Source organism: Tachyglossus aculeatus, chromosome 22 (genome assembly GCF_015852505.1).
Source record: "Tachyglossus aculeatus isolate mTacAcu1 chromosome 22, mTacAcu1.pri, whole genome shotgun sequence".
NCBI lineage: Eukaryota > Metazoa > Chordata > Mammalia > Monotremata > Tachyglossidae > Tachyglossus > Tachyglossus aculeatus.
The window spans coordinates 29,113,103-29,126,529 of NC_052087.1; the positions used below are offsets into that span (position 1 = coordinate 29,113,103).

The 13,427-nt window shown below is 42.2% G+C and overlaps 1 protein-coding gene across 1 annotated transcript in view; it reads right to left on the reverse strand.

The window, feature by feature from the left end:
* Nucleotides 1–12,312, reverse strand: part of CKAP5 (cytoskeleton associated protein 5) — a 98,926-nt gene extending 86,614 nt beyond the window's left edge. Inside the window, exon 1 of the mRNA XM_038764026.1 lies at nucleotides 12,254–12,312. The gene's annotated coding sequence lies outside the window, so the exon portion shown is untranslated. The remainder of the gene's footprint in view (nucleotides 1–12,253) is intronic.
* Nucleotides 12,313–13,427: the final 1,115 nt, after the last annotated feature.

Here is a 13,427-nt window from a genome sequence, read left to right on the forward strand (position 1 = left end):
GTTCTCCTGGTTTAAAAATGAGCTAACAGGTGACCTATTTAATAGTTACACAATTCTTCCACATTGTTTTTAAATTAACTAAATTGTGTCTTATCCTGTGCTTAGGAGGAAAAACCATCACTGCCACTGCACTGGGTATTTGGGAACACACAATAGAAGTAGCATTCACCCTGTCCTTGAGAAGCTCACAGTCTAATGGGACATAAGCAGAGATAGTATATCTACAATGAGAACAAAAAGACATTCTTGAAAGAGCAGGGTCTGCCTTCCCAACTTCTAAAATTTGGTGATAAACTGCACTTTCTCCAAGGACTGCAGATCTGGAGAAGTGGGGTACACAAGAAGTACTCCAAGTACTCCTTTAGCTGTCTTATTTTCACTGTTGAATTTTCATTTGTCTTCACTGTGGTAAACTGTGCATAATATTATTTTGTGTATGTGCCTGTCTTTCCCCACTTAAGACTATGACCTTCTTACGGACCAGTGGTCATATCTTAATATTGAATTATTTGTAATTACTTCAGTGCTTAGCTGTAGTGAATATGCTGGACTTGGACGCTAGCAGCCTGAAACTCAGCTCCTCTTGCTGCACTTGTTATTCTTACTTTTCATGTTCACTTTTCTTATTTTGTCTTGTGTCGGTTGCCAAGACCACCCCCACCCTCCTTATTCTCAGATCGTGAGCCTCTTGGAAGACAGGGGCTGCATCTAACTCCTATCTGTGAACTTCGACGCCTTGCATGCCAGAGTAGGTGGTTAATATTATTATTATTATTACACTCCTATTATGCAGGGGTTGGGTTCTTGCAGAGCTGTGTGCTAAAGAAACCTTGTGACGGAGTCCCCACCCTGGGTCTGAAGCCGGGAGCACAGTCATTTCTTCTGACATCGTGTTTCAGGTAGATGTGCGGTGTCAGAAGAATCCGAAACATGTAGTGAAAACATGTTTTCTAGCAGAACTAAGGCAGCGATAGGAATTTTAAAGTCATATAGGAAGCCAGATGAGACAATAGAGGTGGGATCAACAATCTGCCCATTCTGCCACGGAACATATCTACCAACTCTGTTATACTGTACTATCCCAATCAACGGTAAAGAAGCAGCACGGCCTAGGGGGTAGAGTACAGGCCTAGGAGTCGGAAGGACCTGGGTTCTAATCCTGGCTCCGCCACCTGTCTGCTGTGTGCCCTTGGGCATGTCACTTAAACTTCTCTGTGCCTCAGTTACCTCATCTGTAAAATAGGGATTAAGACTATGAGTCCCATGAGGGACATGAACTGTGTAAAACCTGATTAGCTTGTATCTACCCCACTACTCAGTACAATACTTGACACATAGTAAGTACTTAACAAATGCCATTAAAAATAATTGAGAATACTGTGTGCAGATCACTGTACCTTGTATCTACCCCAGCAATTAAAACATAATAAGCACTCCATATATACCACAATTATTATTGGAACTCTCTACCGCTTCAAATCCACCCAGACCTCAGCTCTCCCAATCTTCAAATTTCTGACAATTCCCTTTTTTCAAGTCGCATTCCCTGATTAAGCTCCACTTTTTCAGGTCATTGAACTGTATTAAAGTGCTTATGTGCAGAACACAGTACTAAGCACTTGGGAGAGTTCAGTCACCATCTCAGGCCATGTCAACTTGTTGGCAACTTGTTGGCAACATTATTTTGCCAACTTATACTTCCCAAGCGCTTACTGCACACAATAAGCGCTCAATAAATATGACTGAATGAATGTCCATCCTAACAGCCATAGCAGTAAACATATTTAAGTGCTTACTGTGGGCACAGCACTATCCTAAGTGCTGGAAAAGAGTACCCAGGTGGGAATTAGACAGAGACACTGCCCCTCAAGGGTTCACGATCTATGAATAAGTCGGAAGAAGACTGGGACCGGACGCTTTCTGAGTACTTTGGTGAATGCACTGTAAGTTTTAAATTTTCCATACTTTTTCTTGCAACAGCCATAGTTCTGAGAATGTCTTTTGCCCGTCAGCCTCCCCCATTACACGATAAACCTCCTTGAGGACCAGGACCAGGTATCTTAATTGTAGCCCCCCAAATATTTGGTACAGTGCTCTGCAGAGAGACAAATTCAATTGAATAATCCATCGATTAAGAGCCCCTGTTTTCTACCCTCCTTTCCCACTTTCTATTATCTTGTGGTTTTGACATTCCCGACCCTGGGGGAGGTGGGGGAGGAGCAGAGGGGCGAGAGAAAGTGAGAGAGATGAGAGCAAGTAACAGAAAATAACCCACAAACAGTAACTGTATTAAGTCCTAGTCCCAGTGGAGCCAGAAGAGTCCCCAGCCCTTTTGGGGGAAGGGACTGCCATCGAATCACAATGCCCAAAGCACTGGTTTGGTTTTTTTGGGGGGTGGGGTGGGGGGGTACGTTAAATGGTATTTGTTAAGCATTTACTACATGCCTGGCACTGTATTAAGCATTAGGGTCAATACAAAATCATTGAGTTGGACACAGTCCATGTCCCACTTGGGGCTCAGAGAAGTTAAGTGATTTGCACAGACAAGTGACAGAGCCAGGATTAGAACCCAGTTCCTCTGAGTCCCAGGCCCCTGCTCCATCCACTAGACATACTGCTTCTCTAAGTGATCGTGCCCAAGTGACCTTCTCTGTGCCTCAGTTCCCTCGTCGACAAAATGGGGATTCAATACCTGTTCTCCCTCCTACTTAGAATGTGAGCCCCATGTGGGGTTTGATTCTCGTGTATCTACCTCAGCGCTTAGTACAGTGATTGGCACGTAGTAAGTGCTTAACTACCACAATTATTATTATACGACAGTAGAAGAAAAATAGTATTTTCAGGTTGCCCGACCACCTCCACAATAGCATTTACTATGGACCTGGCAGTGTACTATGCACCCTGTGGATGCAAGCTAAACATGTTGGACAGAGTCCATTTTCCCCTATAAGGCTCACAGTCTTAATCCCTACGTTACAGATGAGGTAACTCTGCCCAGAGAAGTTATGCAAGTGGTGGAACTAGAATTAGAACCCAGGCCTTCTGACTCCCAAGTTTGTGCTCTACCCATTAGGCCCTGCTGCTTCTCTACATCGGATACTTCTTACCACCAGCTTTATAGCACTCACCCAGCGTGGCTGAGTGGAAAGAGCATGGGCTTTGGAGTCAGAGGTCAGGGGTTCAAATCCCGGCTCCGCCAACTGTCCCCTGTGTGACTTTGGGCAAGTCACTTAACTTCTCTGTGCCTCAGTTACCTCATCTGTAAAATGGGGATTAAGACTGTGAGTCCCCCCTGGGACAACCTGATCACTTGGTAACCTCCCCAGCGTTTAGAACAGTGCTTTGAACATAGTAAGCACTTAATAAATGCCATATTATTATTATTATTATTTACCTTACCTCGCTGACAACCCAGCACGCTCACTTTGCTCCTCTAAAACCTCACTGCACTTCCACTTCATCTATCTCCCCGCCGACCTGTTACATCCTCCCCCTGGCCTGGAACTTTCTCCCTCTTCCTGAGCACTTGGGAGACTATAATATAAAAAAGGTTGCTAGACACATTCCCTGCCCACCATGGCTTAGTCTAAAGGAGGAGCAGACCTTAAATTATGGTTATGTATGTAACAGAAGCGCTAAGGATGTGTCTGGCCTTAGTCTTCTCCACACTGATTCATAGATTGCGAGCCCTTGAGGGATCATGTCCGTGTCTATACTCTCCCCCTCCTTCAGAGCCTTATTAAAATCTCATCTCCTCCACGAAGCCTTCCCTGACTATGCCCTCATTTCCCCCAGTCCCTCTCCCTATGTCACCTATGCATTTAGAACTGTACCCTCTAAGCACTTTCATTCTTTCAATTGCATTTACTGAGCGCTTACTGTGTGCACATCACTGTACTAAGCGCTTGAATGAGTACAATATAATAAACAGACACATTCTCTGCCCACAGCAAGCTTAGAGTCTAGAGGGTGGGGGGGGGCAGACATTAATATCAATAAATTATAGATATGGACTTAAGTTTTGTGGGGCTGAGGGCGGGGATGAATGAAAGGAGCAAGTCAGGTTGATGCAGAAGGGAAAGGGAGAAGAGGAAAGAGGGGCGCTTAGGTAAGACCTCTTGGAGGAGACGTGCCTTCAATAAGACTTTGAAGGGGTGGGGAGAGTCATTGTCAGATTGTAGGCAAGGAATGTGTCTGTTTATTGTTCTACTGTTCTCTCCCAAGGGCTTAGTACAGTGCTCTGCACACAGTAAGTGCTCAATAAATAAGATTGAATGAATGAATGAATGAATGAGGGCATTCCAGGCCAGAGGTAGGATGTAGATGAAAGGTCAGCAGGGAGACAGATGAGATTGAGGTAGTTGCATTCACCCCACAGCACTTATGAACATAGCCATAATTTATTTTACTCTCTGCTCCCCCTTTAGACTGTAAGCCCTGATGGGCAGGGAACACATCTAGCAACTTTGTTGTATGATAGTATTATATTCTCCCAAGCACTCAGTACAGTGCCCTACCCAAAGTAAGCACTCAAAGTATCATTCATGGCCCACACGGAGCTCACAACCTAAGGCCAGAGGAGCATTTTAAAAATACGAACTTTATCATTTTTTTAATGATAAAATATCAATAATGACAAAACAAAGACAGCAACAAAAGCAATAAGAACAACAGGAAGTGATGAATATGAGAGCAGGCTGGAAGACTTTTAGACTCATGTGCCTAGGGAAATTCACACTTGTTTTGAGGAAGTGAGTGCCAGGCTTACACTGAGGTCTATAAAAGCTGTTCAAAGCGCACAGAGGCTTATCTGGGACAGAATCAATCAATCAATCAATCGTATTTATTGAGCGCTTACTATGTGCAGAGCACTGTACTAAGCGCTTGGGAAGTACAAATTGGCAACATATAGAGACAGTCCCTACCCAACAGTGGGCTCACAGTCTAAAAGGGGGAGACAGAGAACAAAACCAAACATACTAATAAAATAAAATAAATAGGATAGATATGTACAAGTAAAATAAAGAAATAGAGTAATAAATATGTACAAATATATATACATATATACAGGTGCTGTGGGGAAGGGAAGGAGGTAAGATGGGGGGATGGAGAGGGAGACAAGGGGGAGAGGAAGGAAGGGGCTCAGTCTGGGACAGAAGGGGACAGAAGAACATCTGTTAACCACCAAGAAGGGAAGCTGGACAGGGAGATGATCTAACACCACTATGTGAGTTCGACTGACATCACTATATAATAATAATAACGGCGGTATTTGTTAAGCGCTTACTATATGCAAAGCACTGTTCTAAGCGCTGGGGGGATACAAGGTGATCAGGTTGTCCCACGGGGGGCTCACAGTCTTAATCCCCATTTTACAGATGAGGTAAACTGAGGCCCAGAGAAGTTCAGTGACTTGCCCAAAGTCACACAGCTGACAGTTGGCGAAGCTGGGATTTGAACCCCTGACCTCTGACTCCAAAACCCGGGCTCTTTCCACTGAGCCACGCTGCTTCTCTAATTATTCTCTAATTATATAATTATTAATATGCCCTGACCCAGCACACTAGACAAAATTGCTAAATTCATCACATTCAATGGCCTTTCACCTGGGATCCCCATCATTATTAAAACTCCAATTTGTGGGAAGAACAAGATACAAGAAGGGCGTTCTGGCAAGCGCCAACAACGGTCCCGAGACATTTGTTTTTTATTAAAAAGTCAGCCAGATATTGCTGTCATCACAGCACAGGAAAAATACCATTTGCTAGATGCAGTTACATATTAATCGTCTCTTCTACTTAAATGCTTTTTAAAGGGTAACTTAGCCCTCAGTGGCCTTTCTGCCTTTGTCCGGCCTCTTCCCACTTCAGTCTATTCTCCGTGCTGTTGTCCAGAACGCTGTCTTGATCACATTGTTGGGCTTGCCATCTCTCCATTCTTTAATAAAAGCCTCTAATGGCGATCCATCTCCCTAGCAACAAAAACTCCTCGTAATTGATTTCAAGGCTCTCCGCCCATTTTCACATTACTTCTCTCCACCAGTTACTCCCCAGTTTGCGCTCTTTGCTCCTCTTAAGCTTACCTTCGAACAAGACCTTAATCTACTTCCAAGCCTCCAGTCTCCTGCTCCCAACCACTCCCCCAGGGAATCCCACACTGTTCTCTCCAACTAAAGTCTTCCTTAAAAAAAAAAAATTCCCACTTCCTCCAGGATGCATCTACTGACTGATAGCACCCTAATCGCGGCAATCCAACGGCAACCCTTGGCACTTATTTCATTTCTATACTAGGAATGCACACAAATATGTTTATTTGTATATTCAATTATGTATGCAGCTATTTCTGACATACCCATACTAATATCTGTTTTTCTGCCACCCCACTATTTATACGTAATTTTTGTCCATCAGTGGCCCCATTGGGTTGTAAATTCCTTGAGAACACTCCTCTTGCTTCGGTTATACTTTCCCTAGTGCTTAGTAGAGTGCTTTGCACTCTGTAGGGGCTCAATAAGTATTGTAGATGGAAATACAATTTTGCTGTTAAAGTTAAGAAAAAAAAAATCACCAGCTGTTAGATACACTCCACAGAATAAAACTAAGCCACGCCATACCCTTCTATTGTCCACAACTCAAACGCTATTCAGATCTACAATGCTCCCGTATGTCATTACCACAGCGTGAATACATTTCAAAATAATGTAATTTCAGCAGTGAAAAACCTATCATACTGCAAGAAACTACATTTACATCTCTAAACATATGGCACCAGAGTTATTACTAAAACCAAAACAGGGTTATTATGAAAAAAGTCACAAAAGCTGAAGGCACAAATCACTCTGATTTGCTCCCTTTACTCAGCCCCCAGCACTTACATATATATCCACAATTTATATGAATGTCTATCTCCCCTCTAGACTGTAAGGTCACTAAGGGCAGGGAATGTGAGTTATATTTTACTCTCCCAAGCGCTTAGTACAGGGCTCCGCACACAGTTAATACGACTGACAAAAGGGTGAAAAACAGCCTGCTTCTGTTAATATGATCATAGCAATGGTATCTTTTAAAAAAAGGACACTAGTTTATAAATTGCAAATAAAATGGAAGATGAAATGAATTATTTCTAGGAAAAAAAAAATCACAGGGTTGTTCTCCTGGTTATCAAAGAAGATTTGGAATGAGTTGAACAAGTTGAGAAGCAGTGTTGCCTAGCAGACAGAGCACAGGCTTGGGAGTCAGCAGGACCTGGGTTCTAGTTCCAGCTCCGCCACTTGTCTGCTGTGTGACCTTGGAAAGTCACTTCACTGTGCCTCAGTTACTTCATCTGCAAAATGGGGATTACGACTGTGAGACCCATGTGGCACAGGGACTGTGCCCAACCTTGTTAGCTTGTGTGTAGTACGTACTTAGCAGATACCATAAGAAAAAAAAGAATTTATTTCTGATCCACTGTTGTCAAAGCATCGATTCTTCTGAGGTGGAACACACTGCTAATACTTCTTCTCCCGACAAAGCATCTCTCAGAATACATACACCATAAACTGATTAAGCACTTAGTACAGTAGTTTACGCACAGTAAGAGTCCAATAAGTACGACTGAATGAGCGCATGATCGGATGAGTTCTCCACCTAAACGTTGACGCTACTTTCATTTTCACAGGCGGTTAAGCGGATGGAAATCACTGGTGACAACAAAGCGGGGCATTGTCTATCAGCCGGGGTTTCAAGGTTGCAATGCTCGGTTTTTGTCGCTGTTCCTCGGGAGGGGAGCCCCTTCCCCAAAGATTCCTCCCCTCCGGGAGCTCACGGGAGCAACATTCGCAGGAGACGATGGTGGGATGCATTCAACCGTATTTACTGAGTGCCTAATATGTGCAGACCGCTGGACTAAGCACTTGGAAGAGTACGATATAACAACCCCCCTTCAAAGCCCTAATGAAGGCTCACCTCCTCCAAGAGGCCTACCCAGACTAATCCACCTTTTCCTCAGCTCCTCCTCCCCCCAACAGTACTTGTGTATAATAATAATAATGATGGCATTTGTTAAGCGCTTACTATGTGCACAGCACTGTTCTAAGCCCTGGGGGGGATACAAGGTCATCGGGTTGTCCCAAGTGGGGCTCACAGTCTTAATCCCCATTTTACCGATGAGGTCACTGAGGCTCAGAGAAGTGAAGTGACTTGCCCAAGGTCCCACAGCAGACATGTGGCAGAGGCACGATTCGAACCCATGACCTCTGCCTCCAAAGCCCGTGCTTTTTCCACTGAGCCATGCTGTTTCTCTAAGCTGCTTCTTGTGCTTCTTTCACCCTTCTTCTTCTTCTAACAGTGCTTGGCACATAGTAAATGCTTAACAAATACTATTGTTACATATCTATAATTCTATTCATTTACATTAATGCCCATTTACTTGTTTTGACATGTGTATATACATAAAACAGTTTTTTTTATATTGATGCTATTGATGCCCGTTTCCTTGTTTTGATGTGTCTGTCTCCCCCCTTGTAGACTGTAAGCCTGTTGTGGGCAGGGATAGTCTCTCCTTATTGCTGAATTGTACTTTCCAAGCGCTTAGTACAGTGCTCTGCACAAAGTAAAAATAACAACTCCTAGACTGTGAGCCCACTGTTGGGTAGGAACCGTCTCTATCTGTTGCCAACTTGTACTTCCCAAGCACTTAGTACAGTGCTCTGCACACAGTAAGTGCTCAATAGATATGATTGAATTGTTCTAAGCACTGGGGGAGATACAAGGTCATCAGGTTGTCCCACGTGGGGCTCAGTCTTCACACCCATTTTCCAGATGAGGTCACTGAGGCACAGAGAAGTGAGGTGACTTGCCCAAGGTCACACAGCAGACAAGCGGCGAAATCGGGATTAATAATAATAATGGCATCTAGTGCTGGGGTGGATACGAGGCTATCAGGTTGTCCTACGTGGGGCTTACAGTTTTAATCCCCATTTTCCAGATGAGGTCACTGAGGCCCAGGGCAGTGAGGTGATTTGCCCAAGGTCACCCAGCTGACTTGCCCAAGGTCGCCTCAGTTCCCTCATCTGGAAAATGGGGATGAAAAGCGGGAGCCCCAAGGGGGGCAACCTGATTGACTTGTATCTACCTCAGTGCTTAGAACAGGGCTTGGCACACGGTAAGCACTTAAATACCATTATTATTATTGTTGTTGTTGTTATTGAGCTATCCATGTTTGTACGTATTTACTACTCTATTTTACTTGTACATATTTATTCTATTTATTTTATTTTGTTAATACATTTTGTTTTGTTGTCTGACTCCTTCTAAACCGTGAGCCCATTGTTGGGTAGGGACCGTCTCTATATGTTGCCAACTTGTACTTCCCAAGTGCTTAGCACAGTGCTCTGCACACAGTAAGCGCTCAATAAATACAATTGATTGAATGAATGAATGAATGAATAAATAAATATGATTGAATGAATGAATGGGCCTCAGTTTCCTCATCTGGAAAACGGGGATGAAAAGCGGGAGCCCCAAGGGGGGCAAACTGATTGCCTTGTCAGCGCTTAGAACAGGGCTTGGCACACAGTAAGCACTTAAATACCATTATTATTATTATTGTTCTTATTGGTCCATCCATGTTTGTACATATTTACTGCTCTATTTATTTATTTTGCTTGTACATATTTATTCTATTTATTTTATTTTGTTAATACATTTTGTTTTGTTCTATGTCTCCTTCTAAACTGTGAGCCCGTTGCTGGGTAGGGACCGTCTCTATACGTTACCAACTTGGACTTCCCAAGCGCTTAGCACAGTGGTCTGCACACAGTAAGCGCTCAATAAATACGATTGAATGAATGAATGAATACGACTGACTGAATGAATGGACCTCAGTTCCCTCATCTGGAAAACGGGGATGAAAAGCGGGAGCCCCAAGGGGGGCAACCTGATTGCCTTGTCAGCACTTAGAACAGGGCTTGGCACATGGTAAGTACTTAAATACCATTATTATTATTATTATTGTTGTTACTGATCCATCCATGTTCATACATATTTACTACTCTATTTTATTTGTACATATTTATTCTATTTATTTTATTTTGTTAATATGTTTTGTTTTGTGGTCTGTCTCCTTCTAGACTGTGCGCCCATTGCTGGGTAGAGGCGGTCTCTATCTGTGGCCAACTTCCCAAGCGCTTAGTCCAGTGCTCTGCACACAGTAAATGCTCAATACGATTGAATGAATAAATAAATACGATTGAATGACTATGAATGATGAATAAATGTGAATGAATGAATGAATATGAATGAATACGATTGAATGAATGAACACGACTGAATGAATAAATATGAATGAATGAACACATATGAATGAATGAATAAATACGATTAAATGAACTAATATGAATGAATGAATGAATACGGTCGAATGAATAAATATGAATGAATGAATACAACTAAAATAAATATAAATGAATGAATCAATCGTATTTATTGAGCGCTTACTGTACTAAGCGCTTGGGAAGTACAAGTTGGAAGTACAATGAAGTACAATGAATGAATATGAATACGATTGAATAAATAAATACGATTGAATGAATAAAGATGAACGAATAAATGAATAAATGTACGATCAAATGAATAAATATGATTGAATGAATGACTACGATTGAATGAATGAATATGAATGAATAGGAATACGATTGAATAAATGAATAAATACGATTGAATGAATAAATATGAACGAATAAATGAATAAATGTACGATCAAATGAATAAATATGATTGATTACGATTGAATGGATGAACAAATATGAATGGATGAATGAATATGACTGAATGAATGAATGAATACGATTGAATGAATGAATATGGATGAATGAATACGATTGAATGAATGAATATCATCAATCAATCGTATTTATTGAGCGCTTACTATGTGCAGAGCACTGTACTAAGCGCTTAGCACCATACTAAATATGAACGGATGAATGAATATGAATGGATGAATGAATGGATGAATGAATACGACTGGATGAATGAATACGACTGGATGAATGAATAAATACGAATGGATGAATGAATACGATTGAATGACTGAATGAATATGGATAAATGAATACGATTGAATGAATAAATATCGTCAATCAAACGTATTTATTGAGTGCTTACTATGTGCAGAGCACTGTACTAAGCGCTTAGCACTGTACTAAATATGAACGGATGAATGAATATGAATGGATGGATGAATGAATGAATGAATATGACTGGATGAATGAATACTACTGGATGAATGAATAAATACGAATGGATGAATGAATACGATTGAATGACTGAATGAATATGGTTGAATGAATGAATATGAATGGATGAATGAATGAATATGGATAAATGAATACAATTGAATGAATGAATATTGTCAATCAATCGTATTTATTGAGCGCTTACTATGTGCAGAGCACTGTACTAAGCGCTTAGCACTGTACTAAATATGAACGGATGAATGAAGATGAATGGATGGATGAATGGATGAATGAATACGACTGGATGAATGAATAAATACGAATGGATGAATGAATACGATTGAATGACTGAATGAATACGATTGAATGAATGAATACGATTGAATGAATGAATGAATATGGATGAATGAATACGATTGAATGAATGAATACATATCGTCAATCAATCATATTTATGAGCGCTTACTATGTGCAGAGCACTGTACTAAGCGCTTAGCACTGTACTAAACATGAACGGATGAATGAATGAATATGAATGGATGGATGAATGGATGAATGAATATGGATGAATGAATACGATTGAATGAATGAATACCATCAATCAATCGTATTTATTGAGCGCTTACTATGTGCAGAGCACTGTACTAAGCGCTTAGCACTGTACTAAATACGAACGGATGAATGAATATAAATGGATGGATGAATGGTTGAATGAATACGACTGAATGAATACGAATGGATGAATACGATTGAATGAATGAATAAATACGAATGGACGAATGAATGAACGGACCTCAGCTCCCTCATCTGGAAAACGGGGATGAAAGGCGGGAGCCCCAAGGTGTGTGTGGGGGGGAACCTGATTGCCCTGTCAGCGCTCAGAACGGGGCTGGGCACACGGTAAGCACTTAAATACCATTATTACTATTATTATTGATTACTGTGATGACGGTTGCTATTGATCCCTCCGCCCGGACCGGGCCCACCCCGAGCCCCGCAGGCCTCCGGGTGCCATCCCCGCCCGCTTCCCTCACTCACCGCCGTCCGCCGGGCCCGACTCGAGCGGCCGCCTCAGCGCCGTTTCAAACCGTCCCAGGCCGCGGCGCCCCGCAGCGTCCCCGCCGCCCATTGGCCCGCACCGCGCAGTAAGGCGCTTCCTCATTGGCCCGTTTGAAACGCTCCCCCCTCCCTCCCCGGCTCGCGCCGCCCGCGCTCTTAAAGGGGCAGGGACCCGGCCGGACCCTGCCCTCCTCCTTCGTTCGTTCGTTCATTCAGTCGAATCCATTCATTCATTCATTCCTATTTATGGAGCGCTTACTGTGTGCAAGGCACTGTGCTAAGCGCTTGGGAAGTCCAAGTTGGCAACATCTAGAGACGGTCCCTACCCAACAGGGGGCTCACAGTCTAAAAGGGGGAGACGGAGAATAAAACCAAACGTACTAACAAAATAAAATAGAATAGATATGTACAGGTAAAATGAATAAATAAATAAATAGAGTAATAAATATGTACAAACATCTATACATCATCATCATCATCAAACGTATTTATTGAGCGCTTACTGTGTGCAGAGCGCTGTGCTAAGCGCTTGGGAAGTACAAATTGGCAACATATAGAGACAGTCCCTACCCAACAGTGGGCTCACAGTCTAGAAGGGGGAGACGGAGAACAAAACCAAACATACTAACAAAATAAAATAAATAGAATAGATATGTACAAGTAAAATAAATAAATAAATAAATAGAGTAATAAATATGTACAAACATCTATACATCATCATCATCAAACGTATTTATTGAGCGCTTACTGTGTGCAGAGCGCTGTGCTAAGCGCTTGGGAAGTACAAGTTGGCAACATCTAGAGTCCCTACCCAACAGTGGGCTCACAGTCTAAAAGGGGGGAGACGGAGAATAAAACCAAACATACTAACAAAATAAAATAAATAGGATAGATATGTACAAGTAAAATAAATAAATAGAGGAATAAATATGTACAAACATCTATACATATATACATTCACTCGATCGTCTTTGTGGAGCGCTTACTGTGTGCAGAGCGCTGGGCTAAGCGCTTGGGAAGGACAAGTTGGCAACATCTAGAGACGGTCCCTACCCAACAGTGGGCTCGTTCATTCATAATAATAATAATGATGATGGCATTCGTTAAGCGCTTACTATGTGCCAAGCACTGTTCTAAGCACTGGGGGGGATGC